Source organism: Mya arenaria, chromosome 9, assembly GCF_026914265.1.
Source record: "Mya arenaria isolate MELC-2E11 chromosome 9, ASM2691426v1".
Lineage (NCBI taxonomy): Eukaryota > Metazoa > Mollusca > Bivalvia > Myida > Myidae > Mya > Mya arenaria.
The window spans coordinates 33,287,228-33,304,761 of NC_069130.1; the positions used below are offsets into that span (position 1 = coordinate 33,287,228).

The window sequence follows — 17,534 nt, forward strand, 5'->3', positions numbered from 1 at the left end:
TAGTTTCAGAGAAGATGTTTTTTAAAGCAAAACAGGAAGTTTGCCATATTGTTGTTGTTGTTGTTGATCAATCGTGACCCCGTGTTTTTTTAGTACAGGGTCACACAAGGAAGCTTCATGTAAAGTTTCATTGAATTTGGAGTGGTAGTTTCAGAGATGTTTTTTAAAGCAAAACAGGAAGTCAGCTATTTTGTTGTTGTTGCTGTTGTTGTTGTTGTTGTTGTTGATCAATCGTGACCCCTTGTTGTATTTTTGTAGAGGGTCACCGAAGGAAGCTTCCTGTAAAGTTTAATTGAATTTGGACTGGTTGTTTTAGAGAAGATGTTTTTATAAAGCAAAACAGGAAGTTGGCCATTTTGTTGATGTTGTTGTTGTTGTTGATCAATCGTGACCCCTTGTTGTATTTTTGTAAAGGGTCACCCAAGGAAGCTTCCTGTATAAGTTCATTGAATATGGAGTGGTAGTTTCAGAGGAGATGTTTTTTTTAAAGCAAAACAGGAAGTCAGCCATTTTATTGTTTTTGCTGCTGTTGTTGTTGATCAATCGTGACCCCTTGTTGTATATTTGTAGAGGGTCACCAAAGAAAGCTTCCTGTAAAGTTTCATTGCATTTGGACCGGTAGCTTTAGAGGAGATGCTTTTTAAAGCAAAACAGGAAGTCGGCCATTTTGTTGTTGTTGTTGTTAATCAATCGTGACGCCTTGTTGAATTTTTGTAGGGGGACACCAAAGAAAACTTCCTTCGAAGTTTCATTGAATTTGGCCAGTTAGTTTAGAGGTGTTGTTTTTTAGCAATGGTTGACGGACGGGCGGACGAACGGACTGACTGACTAACGGACGGACGACGGACGATGACCAGTCATAATAGCTCAGTGAAGTCTTATGCCCCCCCCCCATCACTGATAATAAAACGGGTTTGTGCTTTTGTTTCTTTTATGTAGCTGTGTTGTGTTGATTAGTTTTGTACCAGCATTTTGGTTCGAAAAGAACCACTTTTTTTATTTCACTGCAATGCCATTTTGGGAAAAGGATGCCAATATTAAAAATTATTATCACACCAAGGTTCTAAATCTTGGATGTAATAAAAGTACTGCGCGCAGCAAAATCCCAACTCTCTTCATAAGGCCAAGTTTATGCATGACTTTTTCCAACTAGCTGAGGATATAACATGACAATTTTAAAGCAAGAGGTATGGCCTAGACACACTTTTACATATTGTCACCGGAAACACGTGTTCAAAGTTTCATGTAAATATTTCAAATAATTAAAAAGTTATAGCCAAGTTAAAAGGTTTTTTTCAAAATCAAAGGGCATTACATGACAATAATAAGGACAGAGTTATGGTCCTTGCTACACGATTGCGTATTGTAACATAATAAGTAGCATATGTGTTATATCTGAATATCTTGGTTTTTGAGTCACGGCTAACGTTAAAGAGTTTTAACTACGACGACGCTGCTAAAACAAAGGTTATGACAATAGCCTTACTTCTTTTATTCGATATGTTTCATGTGAGCTAAAAGTAATTATCATTTCACCTTATTCAAACTCCAGGTGTTCTGCTGTCAGATTGAATATCACAATTTGTACTATGACATTTCAATACGAATACATGTACTTCAAACTCACCTATTGCTATCCCTCTGTTTGAAGACAGTGCAACCATTGGGCATCCCCGTCTCGGAGTCCAGACTGAACTGTAGTTTCGCCTGGTCTAGACACAGAGCCCCACTGTCAATCCGACCCTTTCGAAGGTGCGATGCTATCTGCAAGTATAAAACAATATACAGTGTATTATGATTTCGTCAAATATTGCTCAATGTTCACTGCACCGCTACAATCAGTGAACAAGCACTAAGAATCCTAAATTGAACCTTTACCATAAAAATCATAGATGATCTCTTTATAAGCAAGCCACCAACCTTATGCAGGTTGAGCACTCTCTTCTAGATATCCTTCACATTGAAGCCCTGTGATATTTGCGGCAACTCCTCGGGTGTCCAGGCACGGTCAGGCTCCTCAATGAAGCCCTGGGCGTGGTCATAGTCAAGCTTCACACAGGAGCGGATGATTGAACGCCCAAACCATACTTCTTCTACCTGCTACCAAAGTACTTAGACTTTATTGACGCCGCGTCGTTTTTTACAGTTTGGAATAAGCATGGCCTTATTATTAGTTTATTCCCTTGCTTTCTTCAAATTAATATAATTTAGCTTTCAATTGAAATATTTCATGAAAATAACAGTGTAAGTATTATTATGTTGTTAAAAAAATATTTAAACCAATTACTTCTCAGTTAAAATATGAAAACTGGGGGTCATAAATATCAAAAAGGTTAAGAGAAGTCATTTGGATATGTAAATACATTTCACTAAGTTAACTCAACTTAAATCTACTGGGACTGGTACTGGGACTTAAAACATAAAGGATCTTTGTGGTTAAATTTAGATAAATAAATGAATATTACTTTTATTTCAATGCTAAAGCAGTTAAAACATATTGACGTTTTGATATGATTTGGGAAATATATAAAGGATATATGTTTATTTCAGTGTAAGATTGTATTTTATTTCACGAGTATCATTAAATAAAATATAGTGTTTTTTATGATCACGAGTGATATAAAATACGATCTTACACTGATATAAACACACTTTCTGTTTCTTTTATGCTTATTTTCGGAGTTTAATTAGTATTATGATTTATTTTCTGAATTATCCCCTTTTTTGAGAAGAGTGTTATTTACGCCGCTACCCGTGGGACGCCCCTCACGCATGTGTTATAGCTGATGACGTAGCTGTCAATTTTCTATTTCCGGTTTGTTGAGAAAAATGATCTGATATTCTTTTTTATAATTTATTATTCGCTCGTTTTTTAGTGCAAACATTTTATGAACATGAATCAATTAATTTTTATGAATGCATCGATGTTTCTTAAAATAAAGAAATCACTTTTATATTCACAGGGCATGTATACATAACCAAATTACTACGCCTCCATTTATTAAATGAAAATTTGGAAGGTCGAACGTGTTAGCAAAACAATTGGGAAAAAATGGGGGAGGGGGGGGGGGGTAAAAAAATCATCAGTTAATTTGTTAATTGGTGTGTGAATTTTCCGGGAAGTTCGTTTAACGTTTTACAACGACAAACAGTTCAAAATATATTTGAACGATAATATAACATTCTATGTTTGTTCGAGCAGTTGTTTTCGTCTGTAATCTGTTTGGCATGAAAGCAAATGTTCGAACATTCAGCATCATTTATTTAAACTTATGTAACCTTTTTTAAATTTCATGTTTTTTGTTGGCAACATTTTCAGGTTCTAAGTGAAGTGCATTGTATTGATCAAAGGGAAGTAGCTACAATGGACTTTAAAAACCATTTCTAAAATTTGATATTTTCACTCCTTATTTTGCTGTGTTATTTCACTGATAAAAGTCCATATTTAATCGAACAGCATAAAATAAATATTTTTCTGTTTTATAGTGAATTGAAAATATTCAAAGTTTACCATTATGATGCTTCTGTAATTCGCGTCATGTTGTACTTCTAACATTCCTCTTAATACAGTACAGTTTGTTTATTCAGACCATTGTATTAGTGCTAATTGTTGAGTATACAATCATGTAAATTTTATTTTAAATATCATAAATGCTCATTTTCGGTAATAGATACCATTAAAGGTACTATGCATTGACTATGTCAACACCATTTTTTTTGGCTCAAGATATGTCTATTTCTCACGTCTGTAATGAAAATTCCGAACTTTAGCGAATATTAACGATGTATTAGCCGACTAATCATTTTCGCATACTGTACATTTCCAATCATTCGAAACTCCTCGGCCATTTTTATCGAAAACATCCTCAGATGTATGCCGATACATCAGTTGAAGTAGTTCGTAATTTCTTAAATTATATCATTAATTAAAAGTAGTGTTTCAGCTCGTATTTATTTTACGACTTCGTTTGAACAGAAACCAGAAAAAACGACATTGAAAGTTCCTGAGTTCACTCCAACGTGATAGATCATAGTAACTTTGCTGTACAATAACTGCTATTGGTACAACAGCTTAACAAATAAAAAGTAAAAGGATTGGCAAGATATGTACGTGAAAACGAACGAACTCCATAATAGGTCTAAGTGACACACGGATGGAAGTCCGAGTGGAAACGAACCACGCAAGCCGAGAGAGGCTGTGCTAACCCGTTGTATTAAGTAATTTTATAACATAACTTACGGCGCAGGAGTGATATAACCCAATGCAATATTTTTCATATATAACTAGCGTAATAACTATGCAAATTAGGTAACCGCATCACAGAAAAATGAATTCATACGCGCTGTCAAAAAACGTTAACAAACATCAGAAACAATGTTTCAAAAGAAATCCTGTCGATGTCAACAAACTCAGCTCCACGATAAAACGAATGGTGAAGAAGGCTGGGTTTAATCCAAACAAATGACCCCTTGATCACAGCGCCAGAAAATACCTCGTCCAGGATGAATCATGAATGATAACAATGTTCCTGCGAACCAGATTCTGCAAATATCGGGACACAAGAACATTGCATCTTTAAACAACCATAGCCACATAAATCCAAAATCAACACAATGAAATATCCAACATCCTGTACTCCAGTGAAAATACCTGTACAATGCTCAGTCTATGCACACAGTTCGCCAGCAATGCTCAAGTTCACACAGTGACTGATTCCACATGAAATCTCACCTTTTCTGTTGGTTTTTACAACATATTTTGGTGCTCCATTTCACGGAGGTAAAACTCATTGTGCATATCCATCAAAATGACAAAAATCCATGATGTAATCCAACAGCTACAAAGCGAATTCGCACTACTGAAAGCGACTGCGACGCTGACTAACGGTCTTTTCAAACTTCAACCGCCAAATGACATGTACACACTAGCGTGGTTACTAATGACGTCACGCAGTTATGGCATTGCTCTAATTATTGATTTGCTTGATTTAAATGGATTGAAATATGTTCTCTTTTTTTTAAGTGAAACCTATGAAAATCGGTTGATTGTTGAAACATGAATTATGTTTTTTTATTGTAAATAAAATGTGTTTATGTCGTACTATTTTCTTTCCTGCGGATAAGGCATCCTAATAACACTCAATGTAAATTCTTCGCTCTAGGACACGATGATGTGTAATTAAGAAACTTTGACCTAGATTTCGACCGTAATTGAGTTATGTTATGTTATAAATAGAATTTCATATTCGTGATTATTTTGTATCAAATTTATTAAACTCGTCATTCAAAAAAGGATAAAGGGCAAAGCCTCGTTTTTATCATTTTGAAATGAGCTCGTTAAATAAATTGATACAAAATAAACACTCATTTGAGATCCTCTATGTACAAAATTTTATATACAAAATGAAATAACATTTTGCTAATGCTATAGTGTCCTATGGCCTACCCGTGCTGGAATAGCCTGTTACGCAAAGTGGGATAACCCAGCAACTACTGTCTGCATTTTTAAAAATGATCCAAATGCCAATAGTCAATGCAAAATCCGCAATTCAATCCGCAATCTCATGGCAACGCAATGCAACGCAACACATATACAACCACCAATTGCCAACAGCCAATGCAACATCAGCAATCTCCTGGCAATGCATCGCAACGCAACTATGCAATAACCGCGACGCAAAGTACTAGAACGTCCCCGGCTTGAGAAATGTACATGCAACAGACTCATTCAGACTTTGTAATTCCATTAACGGGATTATCAGTGTTATTTCTATCTATATTCTATAAAATTAATTGATTTTAGTGTATAAATCCCAATTTGATATTTATAGCCCACTTGTGGATTTCCCTACCACGTGATAGCTAGCACCGAGGTGCTCGACCAAGGTAAAGGTCTCGACAAGCCCAAATACAACTAAATTATAAATCATATATGTATATACATACATGTATGCATTTTTAATCTGTAATGGAAGACAGCCTAGCCAACTCTCGGCTTGCGATTTTTCCCAGTCTTCACGACTGACTAAGAATGAATTATGAAATACATGTGGAACCTTGGAAAGCGGCGAGCGTAAATTCGAACCACTATATAACACTACGGAAAATGCCGTCTACCATTCATATCGAAATAAAAAAAGTTCATATTTTAGCAAAGATGGAGCTAATTTTTGCAAACAGCTAGCTATTTCAGATGTCCATGGATCCTTTTTTAAACATGGTTAAATAAAGTAGGAAGAATAAAAAAGATGCACATTCATCATGTAAAGGAAGTACAATTTTCCAACCCTAACACGATGTAAAGAAGGCTGGTCCAGTCCAATGAATCTTAAACAAAAATATTTCCACTAAAATAGGAGTTGAACAGTCTTTCATGTCCTCTTTATGTTGGCATCGTTTGAGTGTCATGAACGGAACCCAAATGCCCATGAGTTTCCAGTTATGATTCATCACAATGATCTCTAGGTAAGAGTTTTATGTGTTGATGTTACATAACATCGACACAAGTATTTCTCCACATAGCTGTTGCACACACGTGTGTAAACGTGGGAATTAATTCCTGGTATAACGGCAGCACAAAGGAGTGCTCAGTCCTTGTGAAGGATTTATTTTGAGGTTCCGGCTATATTTAGTATCAATTGACCAGCCTATATGTAAACCGTCCAAATACATCTGAGGTTGTTTTCGATCAAAATGGTCGTAGAGTTCCGAAAAGTTTCCAATAGTGCAGATTATCGGAAAATGTCCGGTGTCTTGTTCGTAAATTTGTGCCTGTGACGTCAATGTCAATACTCGTACTCGCCGTATTGTTTGCATTGAAAAGAACTACATTGTTCCCTTACAACTCATTCCGATGGAACATCAACATACAAACAACATATTGGTATAAGCCGTTGGGACTCCAACCGACCGCTGAATATAAAAGAACGGGCTGTTAACCGCTGATATTCACAAAATTACAAACCCAATGATTTTGATACTTTAAGCCTTTCATCTAGAGAATCTTTAACATAACCATCCTTTGCGTTCTCACTCGACCACCGACCGTGCCGTTTAAACATTCTATCAGGGATACCCATGTTAGCAGCAGCAGTAGCACCACCTGATCTCAATGAATGCAAACAATATTTACTAATGTTAGTAACATGTGGTTGAAATGCTTCTATGAACAATTTTCTCAAATTGCAATATGCTAAATGTTTACCATCTTCACGTAATTTATAGCCATGTTTGGTAGCCGTCAAATGAGAAAATATATAAATGTAAGAATTGCTATCTACGTTAGCCCAACTAAGATAACGTTCTAAATTCAAAACTGGGCACAACAATGTCCCTGTTCTTGAAATCAACATCCAGGCACCATCTCGATATTTGTCAGTTTTACTATTTTCAATGAAAACACTCATATATACTGGATTTATAAACACGTCACTTCTGCGTAAATTTAACAGTTCAGCACTTCTCATAAAGCCCGCAAATGCTAACAAACAAGCACATATAGTTCTTTGTTGCTTAACATCACCTACTCTGTACAAAGATTTAAACATATTGGATAAAAGTTCAATTGTCATTGGTTCTTTCTTTTTAACAGGCTTAGATAATTTACATTTAGCAGCTTCTAAAACGTTAGCCATTAACTTCGAATCACATATCGTACTAAAATCGAATAAATCATGAAACCATTTAACACTGTAAAAGCATTCATCACTGAGCTAGGCGAGTTTGCAGTTTGAATTAGAGACGATAGATATATAGCTGTATGGGACGCCTTAGCAGGCAAGATATCCCTACTGGTAAGTCCATTACTCAAAGCCCATGCCGCCCAACGTCGGAATCCTCGTTTATAGGAATCACATGTACTTTTGGCTCGCGACTCTTCGAGTAATCCTGTCAGCAAGGAGACCTTGTCCACCAAGACGTCCGGCAGCTCCTCTATCTCTTCGCCATAACTACAAAAAAAACACATGTAAAACAAATTACTCATTAGCATCAAGTCAACAGCAGCAAGCAAGTCTTACAAACATAAATCATAGTTGACATGCATAATTCAAAATGCTTACAAATGTGCATTTAAAAGAATGTACAATAAATTTATGCATTCCAAATGCATCCTATGCACAAATACTCAAGCACAGCACCAACTAGCCGATACCGGCCTGTTGAAGGCAAACGCTACAGAAGTCACGCCCATACAGGCTTACTGTATACATCAATGTGATAAGCAAGAATTCGTATGCATGAATACTCCTGCACAGCACCAACTAGCCGATAGCAAACGCCACAGTAGTCACGCCCACACAGGCTTACTGTAAACTTCAATGTGATAAGCACGAACTATTATGCACGATTACTCATGCACAGCACCAATTAGCCGATGGCAAACTCCACAGAGTCACGCCCACACAGGCTTACTGTAAACTTCAATGTGATGAGCTTTAAATGTTTGAACAATCAATGTACATAGCTAACACATTAAACTTTAAATCTTCGTTTCCAAACATACCAACGCCATTTTTGCATGGCGTGTAGGACTCCTTATTGGTGGGCAAATATATAACTTCACGAACAAACGGTCTTGTCTGACTATTCTCATTATACAATAATGGCCAATAAGTAGCAGATTTCCACTTGGGAGCAACTAGTACACCCTTTGCCTTACATGCTACCATTTTTCTCAGCACCCTAGCTACTAACATAATTGGTGGTACAAACAAACCAATGTCCTTTGACCAATCAATCGTAATGCATCTACACCAGAAGTGTTATAACACCAAAATCGGGAATAAAACACTGGTAATTTTGCATTATGTTCAGACGCAAAGTAGTCTACATCTAAATGACCCCAATTTGAATGTAACAATTCTAGGATATTGTCACCAATGGACCAATCGTCAACCTCTACTACCTTTGACAAATAATCCGCGCGACAATTGTCTCCGCGTGGAATCCACTCTGTTTCTAAGTGTATACAATGAGTGGAAGCAACATTGAAAATCTGCATAGCAACATCCTGTAAATCCTTTTTCATTGACCCTTTGTTTACTATACTACAAACGGCCTGGTTATCTGTAAACCATTTTACTCTGTTATGACTCAATATATGTACAATAGAGCGCGTGACTCTAAACACAGCACACAACTCCCTCCACGTGGAGGACCGGGGAGCTTCCTCAGGCGACCACATACCATGAGATACCCCGTTAACAGTGTTCACTTCATAACCCGCATACCCGACACCAGAGGCATCACTATACACAATCTTGGTACATGCAGCGGATGAGGAAAGCTGCCGAATATTTAATGAATGTAATGTATTTTCCTAAAAATACAACTGGTGCCTACCCTCCTCACAACTGGTGCCTACCCTCCTCTGAGACTCTAATATAGGAGTTCCATGTGAAAGCCTTTAAAACATCCATACTCAAATAACGAGTCATAATTTGAGCAACTGGACCAATCACTATTCCCATTGATATGATTTGACCAATAAAACTGGATAACGTACGCACAGGTACCCACTGAGTCACCTTCAAAAAATGAAGGGTAGAAAGAGCTTTCTCTAATCTTCGATCAGGAATGTATATAACATACTTTTTGCTATCTAAAACAGCCCCCAACCACTCTAGCACTTGTACAGGCTCCCACAATTATTTACCAGCTTTAGGGATTAAACCAGAATCAAGTAAATCCTGCTTGATGTCATGTGACAACTTTAATGTGCTCTGTAATGTACCATCAGTGCCAAAGCCATCATCTAGAAACATGATCACTTTCTTACCCTCACCACGCCATTTTCTAATGAGGGGACGAGTGAATTTTGTGTACAAATAAGGGGCTACCCCTAAACCGAAGGAAAGGACTAAAATTTATAATAGCACACACTTCCCTCTTGATCTTGAAAAGAAAACCCTAAATACTGAGTTTGATTATACCAAATATCCAAAAAAGGATAAGCTGAGTGAATATCAAATTTGATCATATAGCTATCTTTTTCAAGATACATTAGAGCAAGTCTCAGATCTTCATACTTGACGGACTGTTTCCATACATGTATGTTTACATTTCTCAAATACAAAATTAGGCGTTTTTTGCCACTATTTTGCACAGATACTGATAGGGGGTTCACTACCGTTGGAATTAGCTCACATTTTTCTACCAACCCCTTATCTAAAAGATCACAAATAGCAGTTTGTACAAATTCGGGATCTTTCATGCCGATTGATTATTATGTAACAAGCTTTTCTCAGGCAAGGAATAAAATGGAATTTTATAACCATCTTTAATTGTTTCTAACATGAACTCACTGGCTCCAATTTTAGTCCAAAAATCTATGTGATTTTTTAACCGATCTTTTACGATAATTTCTTTTAAACCTTGTTCATAAATAGAAAAATTGTTTGTAAACCAGTATCAAAATTAAAAGACAGGTTATCATCAAAATACTCATCTTTAACAGTCCAATCACCAGCATTATCTGTACTGCAAGTTTCATTTTTTGCCGGGCTGCTCTGTCTGTTGCTGTCCCTGCTGAGCTCCCCCAAACCTTGTATACGGGCTCGTGCGCCGCACGTAGTTGTACTCGCCGCATCCGAAGCAGGGTCCAAGCTGTCCTCTGTTGCTGGGAAACCCCTGGTAGCCACGAAACGAATGTCCGCCCCCGGATTGCGCTTGCGACGTAGAGAAAGTACCATCAAATCCGCGCGCCAGAGCCATGCTGTGCGTGTACCCGAAAGCTACAGCTGGTGATTTAGCCTTCGTTTTGGGGTTTCTGCTGCTTACGTTTCCGCACTGCTCGCGAGTCCGCCTTGAGAATGCGCGACTCGTCGTCAGAGTCACTCGCCAATGGGTTTGACTGATATTGGCGCACAGTCTCCCAGCCTCCTTCGGAAGAATCAGCAATACATATGTGTTTGTTTCTTACGTGGAGCTTATCCGCAATGCCAGCCAGCATTTCCTTTGCGTAATCAATTTTCACATTTCTATCGCCCACAAAATCTGCTTCACACTGTCCTCCAACTCGGAATTAAATTCAAACTTAAGCCGGTTTCCACTAAATTTCCTGGCAATGTCTTTAGTGGTTTTCAACTTTTTAACTTCATCTACAGCAAGTGACTGTCCGCGAACTTCGTCTTTCAGAGAATTAATTTGCGACTTTTGTCCTCGCAACTCAAACAAAATTTCACGTAAACTATTTTGAATCTCAGGCTGCACAGTCTCCTGCTGAATATCAGCAGACGATAAAGTGTCCATCGTGTAGATAATTAGACAACAATAAAAACAAGTCTGCTCGACGGCCGGTCCCAAGGCTGAATGACCACTCAACTCTCAAAGCACGAAATCCTCGTGCAAAACTTATTCGCCACCTATCGGATTGACCGTAACAAGGGAAAATAATTTTCGTCTAATTCAATAATTTCAAACAACGAAAATTATATATGTTAGTTAAAGTAAATACTTTTGATTATTATGAACAATGGGGGGACGGTCTTGGTGTTGTATGGGAGGATGAAGAAATGCGCCGAGAAATGGTATTAGTCTGCACACATTTCCCAATGAGGAGAATCTCCAAAAGCAATGGAATCGAGCAATCCAGATGACGGGGTCTGAGAGTTCCAGGGCCGGGTGGCCCTCCAAAAGCGGTTCTGCAAATGCACAGATTGTGCGCTTTGGACATTGTTCACAATGACTATGGAGGCCATTCGTTGCCAAAAGTCCAGACGTGTATGTGTGTATTTTAGGTTTGTAACATTGATGATTTACCAATTTACATTTTACAACCGCCAACTCATCGGTTGTATGTTTACATTTTACACTAAACATTTTTAATTTTCATTGTACCGATTGGAGTTTTATTCTCGTTGCATCTATTCAACAGACGATTCAGTCGTTTTTATAAAGTTGTGTATGGTAAACAAACGTCATTCGGTCACATGTCGAGTTTTACATTGCGGTGTGTAAAAGACAGATTTCAGTTCGTAGTTCTACAAAAAAACATTGTATGGTGGTGACTTTTCATTCGCAGTTGAACATGTTTACGAGATGTATTTAATTTAATTTATAGGTAACTCCGCCTTAACCATGTCTTAACTCCTCCTTGCGTCTTTCGGAAATTTCCGCTATCACTCGGCTCTATTTAAACCAATTATGGATACTTTGTACTATGGACATTGCGAACCTTATTATGGACATTACGAATCATCTTTATTATGACACTATGGACTATGATTTGGAAACAGGATGGATTATAAATTATTTCATGTCGAATAAAATAATATATGATAATACAACATGTTTTTGTCTATATAATAGTAATTAATACGCACATAAGACATGAAATGAGATGTATGCAAAATGATACTTGACTCAAACACAACAAAATGTAAGTCATTAGCATTAAATTATACTTCAAGAATGAAAAGTCCCATTGTCTTATTTTTCTTTTAAAGCTGCACTCTCACAGATTGACCGTGTTGACAACTATTTTTATTTTTTGTTTTGGAATTAGCCAATTTTTGCGTAAATGTCTGGATACCAATGTTCGTGAAGTTGGCAGACTGGCAGCCCAGCAGCGTGAAGTCAGCAGCCCAGCAGACTGGTAGCCTAGCAGCTTGAAGTCAGCAGCCCAGCAGACTGACAGCCTAGCAGCGTGAAATCAACAGCCCAGCAGCGTGAAGTCAGCAGCCCGGCAGCGTGAAGTCCAGCAGCGTGAAGTCAGCAGCCCAGCAGACTGGCAGCTTAGCAGCGTGAAATCAGCAGCCCAGCAGACTGACAGCCTAGCAGCGTGAAGTTAGCAGCCCAGCGGCCCAGCAGCGTGAAGTCAGCAGCCCAACACACTGGCAGCCTAGCAGCGTTAAGTCAGCAGCCCAGCAGACTGACAGCCTAGCAGCGTGAAGTCAGCAGCCTAGCAGACTAGCAGCATAGCAGCGTGAGTTAGCAGTCTAGAAGCCTGACGGCGTGAACTCAAAAGCTGAGCAGCTGGGCAGATTAGCAGCTATGCTAAGACTAACTCGTGTGAAGTTTCCCATCGGTTTTCAGTTTTCAAAGCCAAAAAAAATACATAAAAAATGAAAAAAAAAACCATTCACTGGTTTGCAAAACACACCTTAAACTGAAGCAAAAATACTAAAATGAATAATTTAAAAACATGTACACTATTCCTTTTTTTGTGAACTAAAGAAATCACTTTACTCCACTTTTTGATTTCAAGCGTCTTACAGCCCAGGGCACACCCAGGCGTTTTATAATATTTTTACTCGGGCTGGATACATGGCTTCTAGTATATGAAAAATATAAAAAAATCTTTTACAATAATTCGTTTGCAAAATACTCTTTAAATGACGCTAAATACTAAAATGAATACTTTTTCCAAATTTACTCTATTCTTTGAGTGTGAACTAAAAACATCACTTTACTCCACTTTTCGACTTTACTTTTCTGGCAGCCCGGAACAGCCCCGGGCAGCCCCAAGCGTATAACGATATTTTTACACGGGCTAGATACAAGGCTTTAACTACGTGTAACGTTCGAATGATTCCAAGTTTAATGACTTTAAAGCAAAGATAAGATGTAAGATGTTACAGAACACTAATTATTATTATTATTTCGAAGCCGAAAAAAAAACACAGAAAAAATGAAAATTCCTTCACAATAGTTTGTTTACAAAACACGCCTTTAAATGACGCAAACTACTAGAAGGTATACTTTTAAAACCTTTACACCATTCTTTTCATGTTAACTAAGGCATTTCTTTATACTGGTTTTTAGATTTCAGCCTGCTAGCAAATCTTGCTCGTTCCAGCAATGCCAAGCGTTTTATAGTATTTTAACCCAGGCTGGATACAAGTTTTTCAGTATATGCAATGTTTGGATAATTCCACGTTAAATGAGTTCCAAGCAAAGGAAATATGTTTCAGAACAACAAGTAATTTACGTAATATTACTAGCAGACATGTCTTTCCTGCAATCCAAGGGAAGATAATTTACATGCCAAGAAATCCTATCAAACTTTCGATTAAGAAGGAAACCCTTGTTTTAAGGGACTATGCCTGCATATACCAGGCAATATGCAGAATTTTCCAGTCAATGGTTTTGTGATTCTCTAGGCAGCTATTATCAGTTATCTGCTTATAGCGAAATCATCGAAATTTAATGGCCGTAATGAATTGCATGGGAGCAATGAATCTGGTCAGTTTTTGGAGTAGTGCATAATTCTGAGGTTTTACGCTTCATCTCAATTTTTATATTTCGATACTTGTCAAACATAACATAAACATTTCAATAATAGTTTATTACTGATTATAGACATGATCTTCTGAACTTGATTAACTAATGCTAAAACTTTGATCTAAACCCCCTAAACCAAGCATTTGAGTAATGTTTAAAAATTGAAAACATCAAGTACAGACAGTTGCGTAGCTACATATAGGCCTTGTAGGCCCGGGCCTACAACTTTTTTTGGAACATTTGAATAACTCAAAAATGCAGCAAAAACTACTCAAACACTTTGAACAATTCAAAAATCTGCTTTATTTTAACGAAATCAATTTTGGTGCTCTGATTTTTAAACTACGTGCAAGGTGTTTTTCTTGGTTTTATTGTAATCATTGCAATTGTAATGTATAATTGAGTGTGTGTTATATGCATATAAAAGTCCACAAACTCACATAGAATCATCGGGCGTACAAGCTTTTTAGACCCTAGCAACGCCCCTGTCAGATATATCTTACTATATACTATAACTCCACAACCTTCTCAATGTAATAAAATAGCACCTTCAGCTTAGATTGTGTCGATTAATTTATCAACTTCATTACTGTATTGTTGTAAAAGAAACTGTTAGGGTTTGGCCTGCGTAAGGATGTATTTAAACCCAAATAGAACTACGAATCAGTCATTATTCTTTAAAAAAAATGGCCCATGAGTCACACGCCCGCTTCTCACCAAGAAGATCCCACATTCGATTCCCAGCGTGGGCGCATGTGAGTTTGGTATAGGGCCGGACATTTGGTTTATCACTCGTCCTCCGATTTCCACCACTAAACAAGATCATACTCCCGCGTTAAATCGTGCCAACATGAGCAATTGATATAATGATTTTCAAAATCGTTGTAAAATATAATATAATATGTTAAAACTAATATTTTGACTCATTTGCACGAATTAAAATGATACCGGGGAGGAATATTTTCGGTGGATGTCGAAAATCTGCGAAAAAAAGGTTGTTTTTATTTTGTGCCTTCATCATTTTAAGTAAATAAATGATATAAAAACGTAGTCCCTACATCCACAACTACTTATAGTTGATTATCGCGAGATTAACAGCAGTACAAATAGTCATTGGATAGTTAATAGTTGGAGTCATAGCTGAAGCTGTAGAAGTGGCAACAACAACAGTATCAACAGCAGCGTCAGTTGTTTTAGGGGAAGCAAAGTCATCACAATATCGGTGGTGGTGATGGTTGCGGTGGTGGTGGCGTCGCTGGTGTTTTTGCGGTGTTGATGAGAGTGGCAATAGCAGAAACAGTAGTGGTAGTATGGACAGCAAAAACTTAAAAATTACCAGCTGTATTACTAAGATTTGAATCGCACACACCAAATGACCAAACATGCTCACCTAATATATCAATTTACTTCAATAGAACATAGTCGGTTCTGTTCGGGGTTATATACTTTTTTACAGACACGATCGTGGGAAGTCATTTATTATTTTTAGAGGTTGCGGGAAGGGGAGGGGGGGGGCAATATAATACAGAAAACGAGTCACTCAAGGATAATTATTTGATGTCGGCCAAAATATGTTCTTACACAGATCAAGGTACGAAGAAAATGCAAGATGCATCTGTTATACGAAAATGAATTCACAGTGCCCTAGAATGTGTTCATGATGATGTAAACACAATTGAAGTAGATTTGACATTCGAAGTACAATTTCACCAATATGATATATTTTCAAGTTTCGATTGTATTTTCCATGGTGTTTACGTAAACAGTACAACTCCGTCGGCTCTAACTCGTTTGGCCCGAATTCCTCGTTGGCCCGAAATTATTTCATTATACTGAAGGTAACCATTCCCGCTTGGCTTGAATTTTCCGAGGCTCGAGGTATTTTTGCCGGTCCGTATGAGTTCGAGCCAATGGGGTTCGACAGTACTAACGAGTTTTATAAAAAAAAATACAGTGATCAACCGCAAATCTTTAAAAATGAATAATTAAGAGTTTTCGTATCTTTTATAAAATGCGAAATCAATCAAGCTTCCATTGTAAAATTAATATCTATACGCTTAGTAAAACCCCTAAATACATTAGATTGATAAATACAACTAGATTCATATAAGGCAATACATGTTACATTTACATTCCAAATAAAACGATTGTCATAAGCGTACCATTTTGATTAACAGCTGCCACATGTTTAAAACAGTTTAATTTACTCATTAAAGCTGCACTCTCACAGATTGAAAGTTTTGACAACTTTTTTAATGATTTTTTCTTGGAACGAGCTAATTTTTGCAAAAATCCATGGAAACTAGTTATATAAGACTGCTGACAAAAATTAGATCGCAGATTTTTATATCTAAGTTCAAAAGTTGATGTTAGTAACGGTTTAAGCCATAAATCATTAATTTTCGAACGGGAATATAAACAAATCTTTTGTCAGCAATCTTTTATCATTAGTTTGTAGACATTTACGCCAAAATTGTCTCTTTCCAAGACAAAAAATAAAAAGTTCTAGAAATGGTATAACTGTGAGAGTGCAGCTGTTATTAAAGACCAACAAGTTAGTGTAATGTATAAGTTAACATTAATTTTAACTTGTCAATAATTATGTATAACACTTAATACTTCTTAATATCTTTCTTGGCTAAATTAAATACATTCTTCCAAATCTTGACCCAAAAAGCAGCAATTCCCTAGGCACGATAACATGAGAATTCTCGGTCAATTCAATTAGGGGTTTATGTGTAGCTGAAGTTGACTCTCGTGTAGAAATGAAGTGAAAACTGGAAAAATGGCTGGTATTTCTTGGCATGATAAAGAAGCTTCTAAGCTTAATTTTAAAATTCTGAAATGTGTGAACGGGAATATGGGAACTGTTTCACTATCGGTAAACTCACAAAACTGCAACAATCTATGTTTTACACATAAAAGCTTCAATCATCCTGAATATAATCCATACATAATATTAATAATAAGCCACACATGTATTACAAAACAATATGTTCTGATGTTATAGAAGAAAATTAATTTGTCCAAATTATCGCTTCAAATCAAATCTTAATCGGCAGGTATAGAATAAAATAAAACCTATCTGAAATTCTCAATTTTACATTGCGTATATTATATCTTCTGCAATTGGTTTCTACCGTACATGAAGCAGATGCTAGTCAAACCAGCTGACCGATAATCGATTGCATAATCATCGCCAAGATAACGCGGGGCTTATCAGTTGCCCGGCGCTTTCCTCCATGATCTCCAACAATAATGAATTGATATGACGCAGACTGCCTGTCAGACTAGCCGCTTCAAATCAGACT

The 17,534-nt window shown here is 37.1% G+C and overlaps 1 pseudogene; it reads right to left on the minus strand.

Annotated features, from left to right (window-relative positions):
* LOC128246553 (DIS3-like exonuclease 2) overlaps window positions 1-17,534 on the minus strand; it is a 52,937-nt pseudogene that overhangs the window by 15,646 nt on the left and 19,757 nt on the right.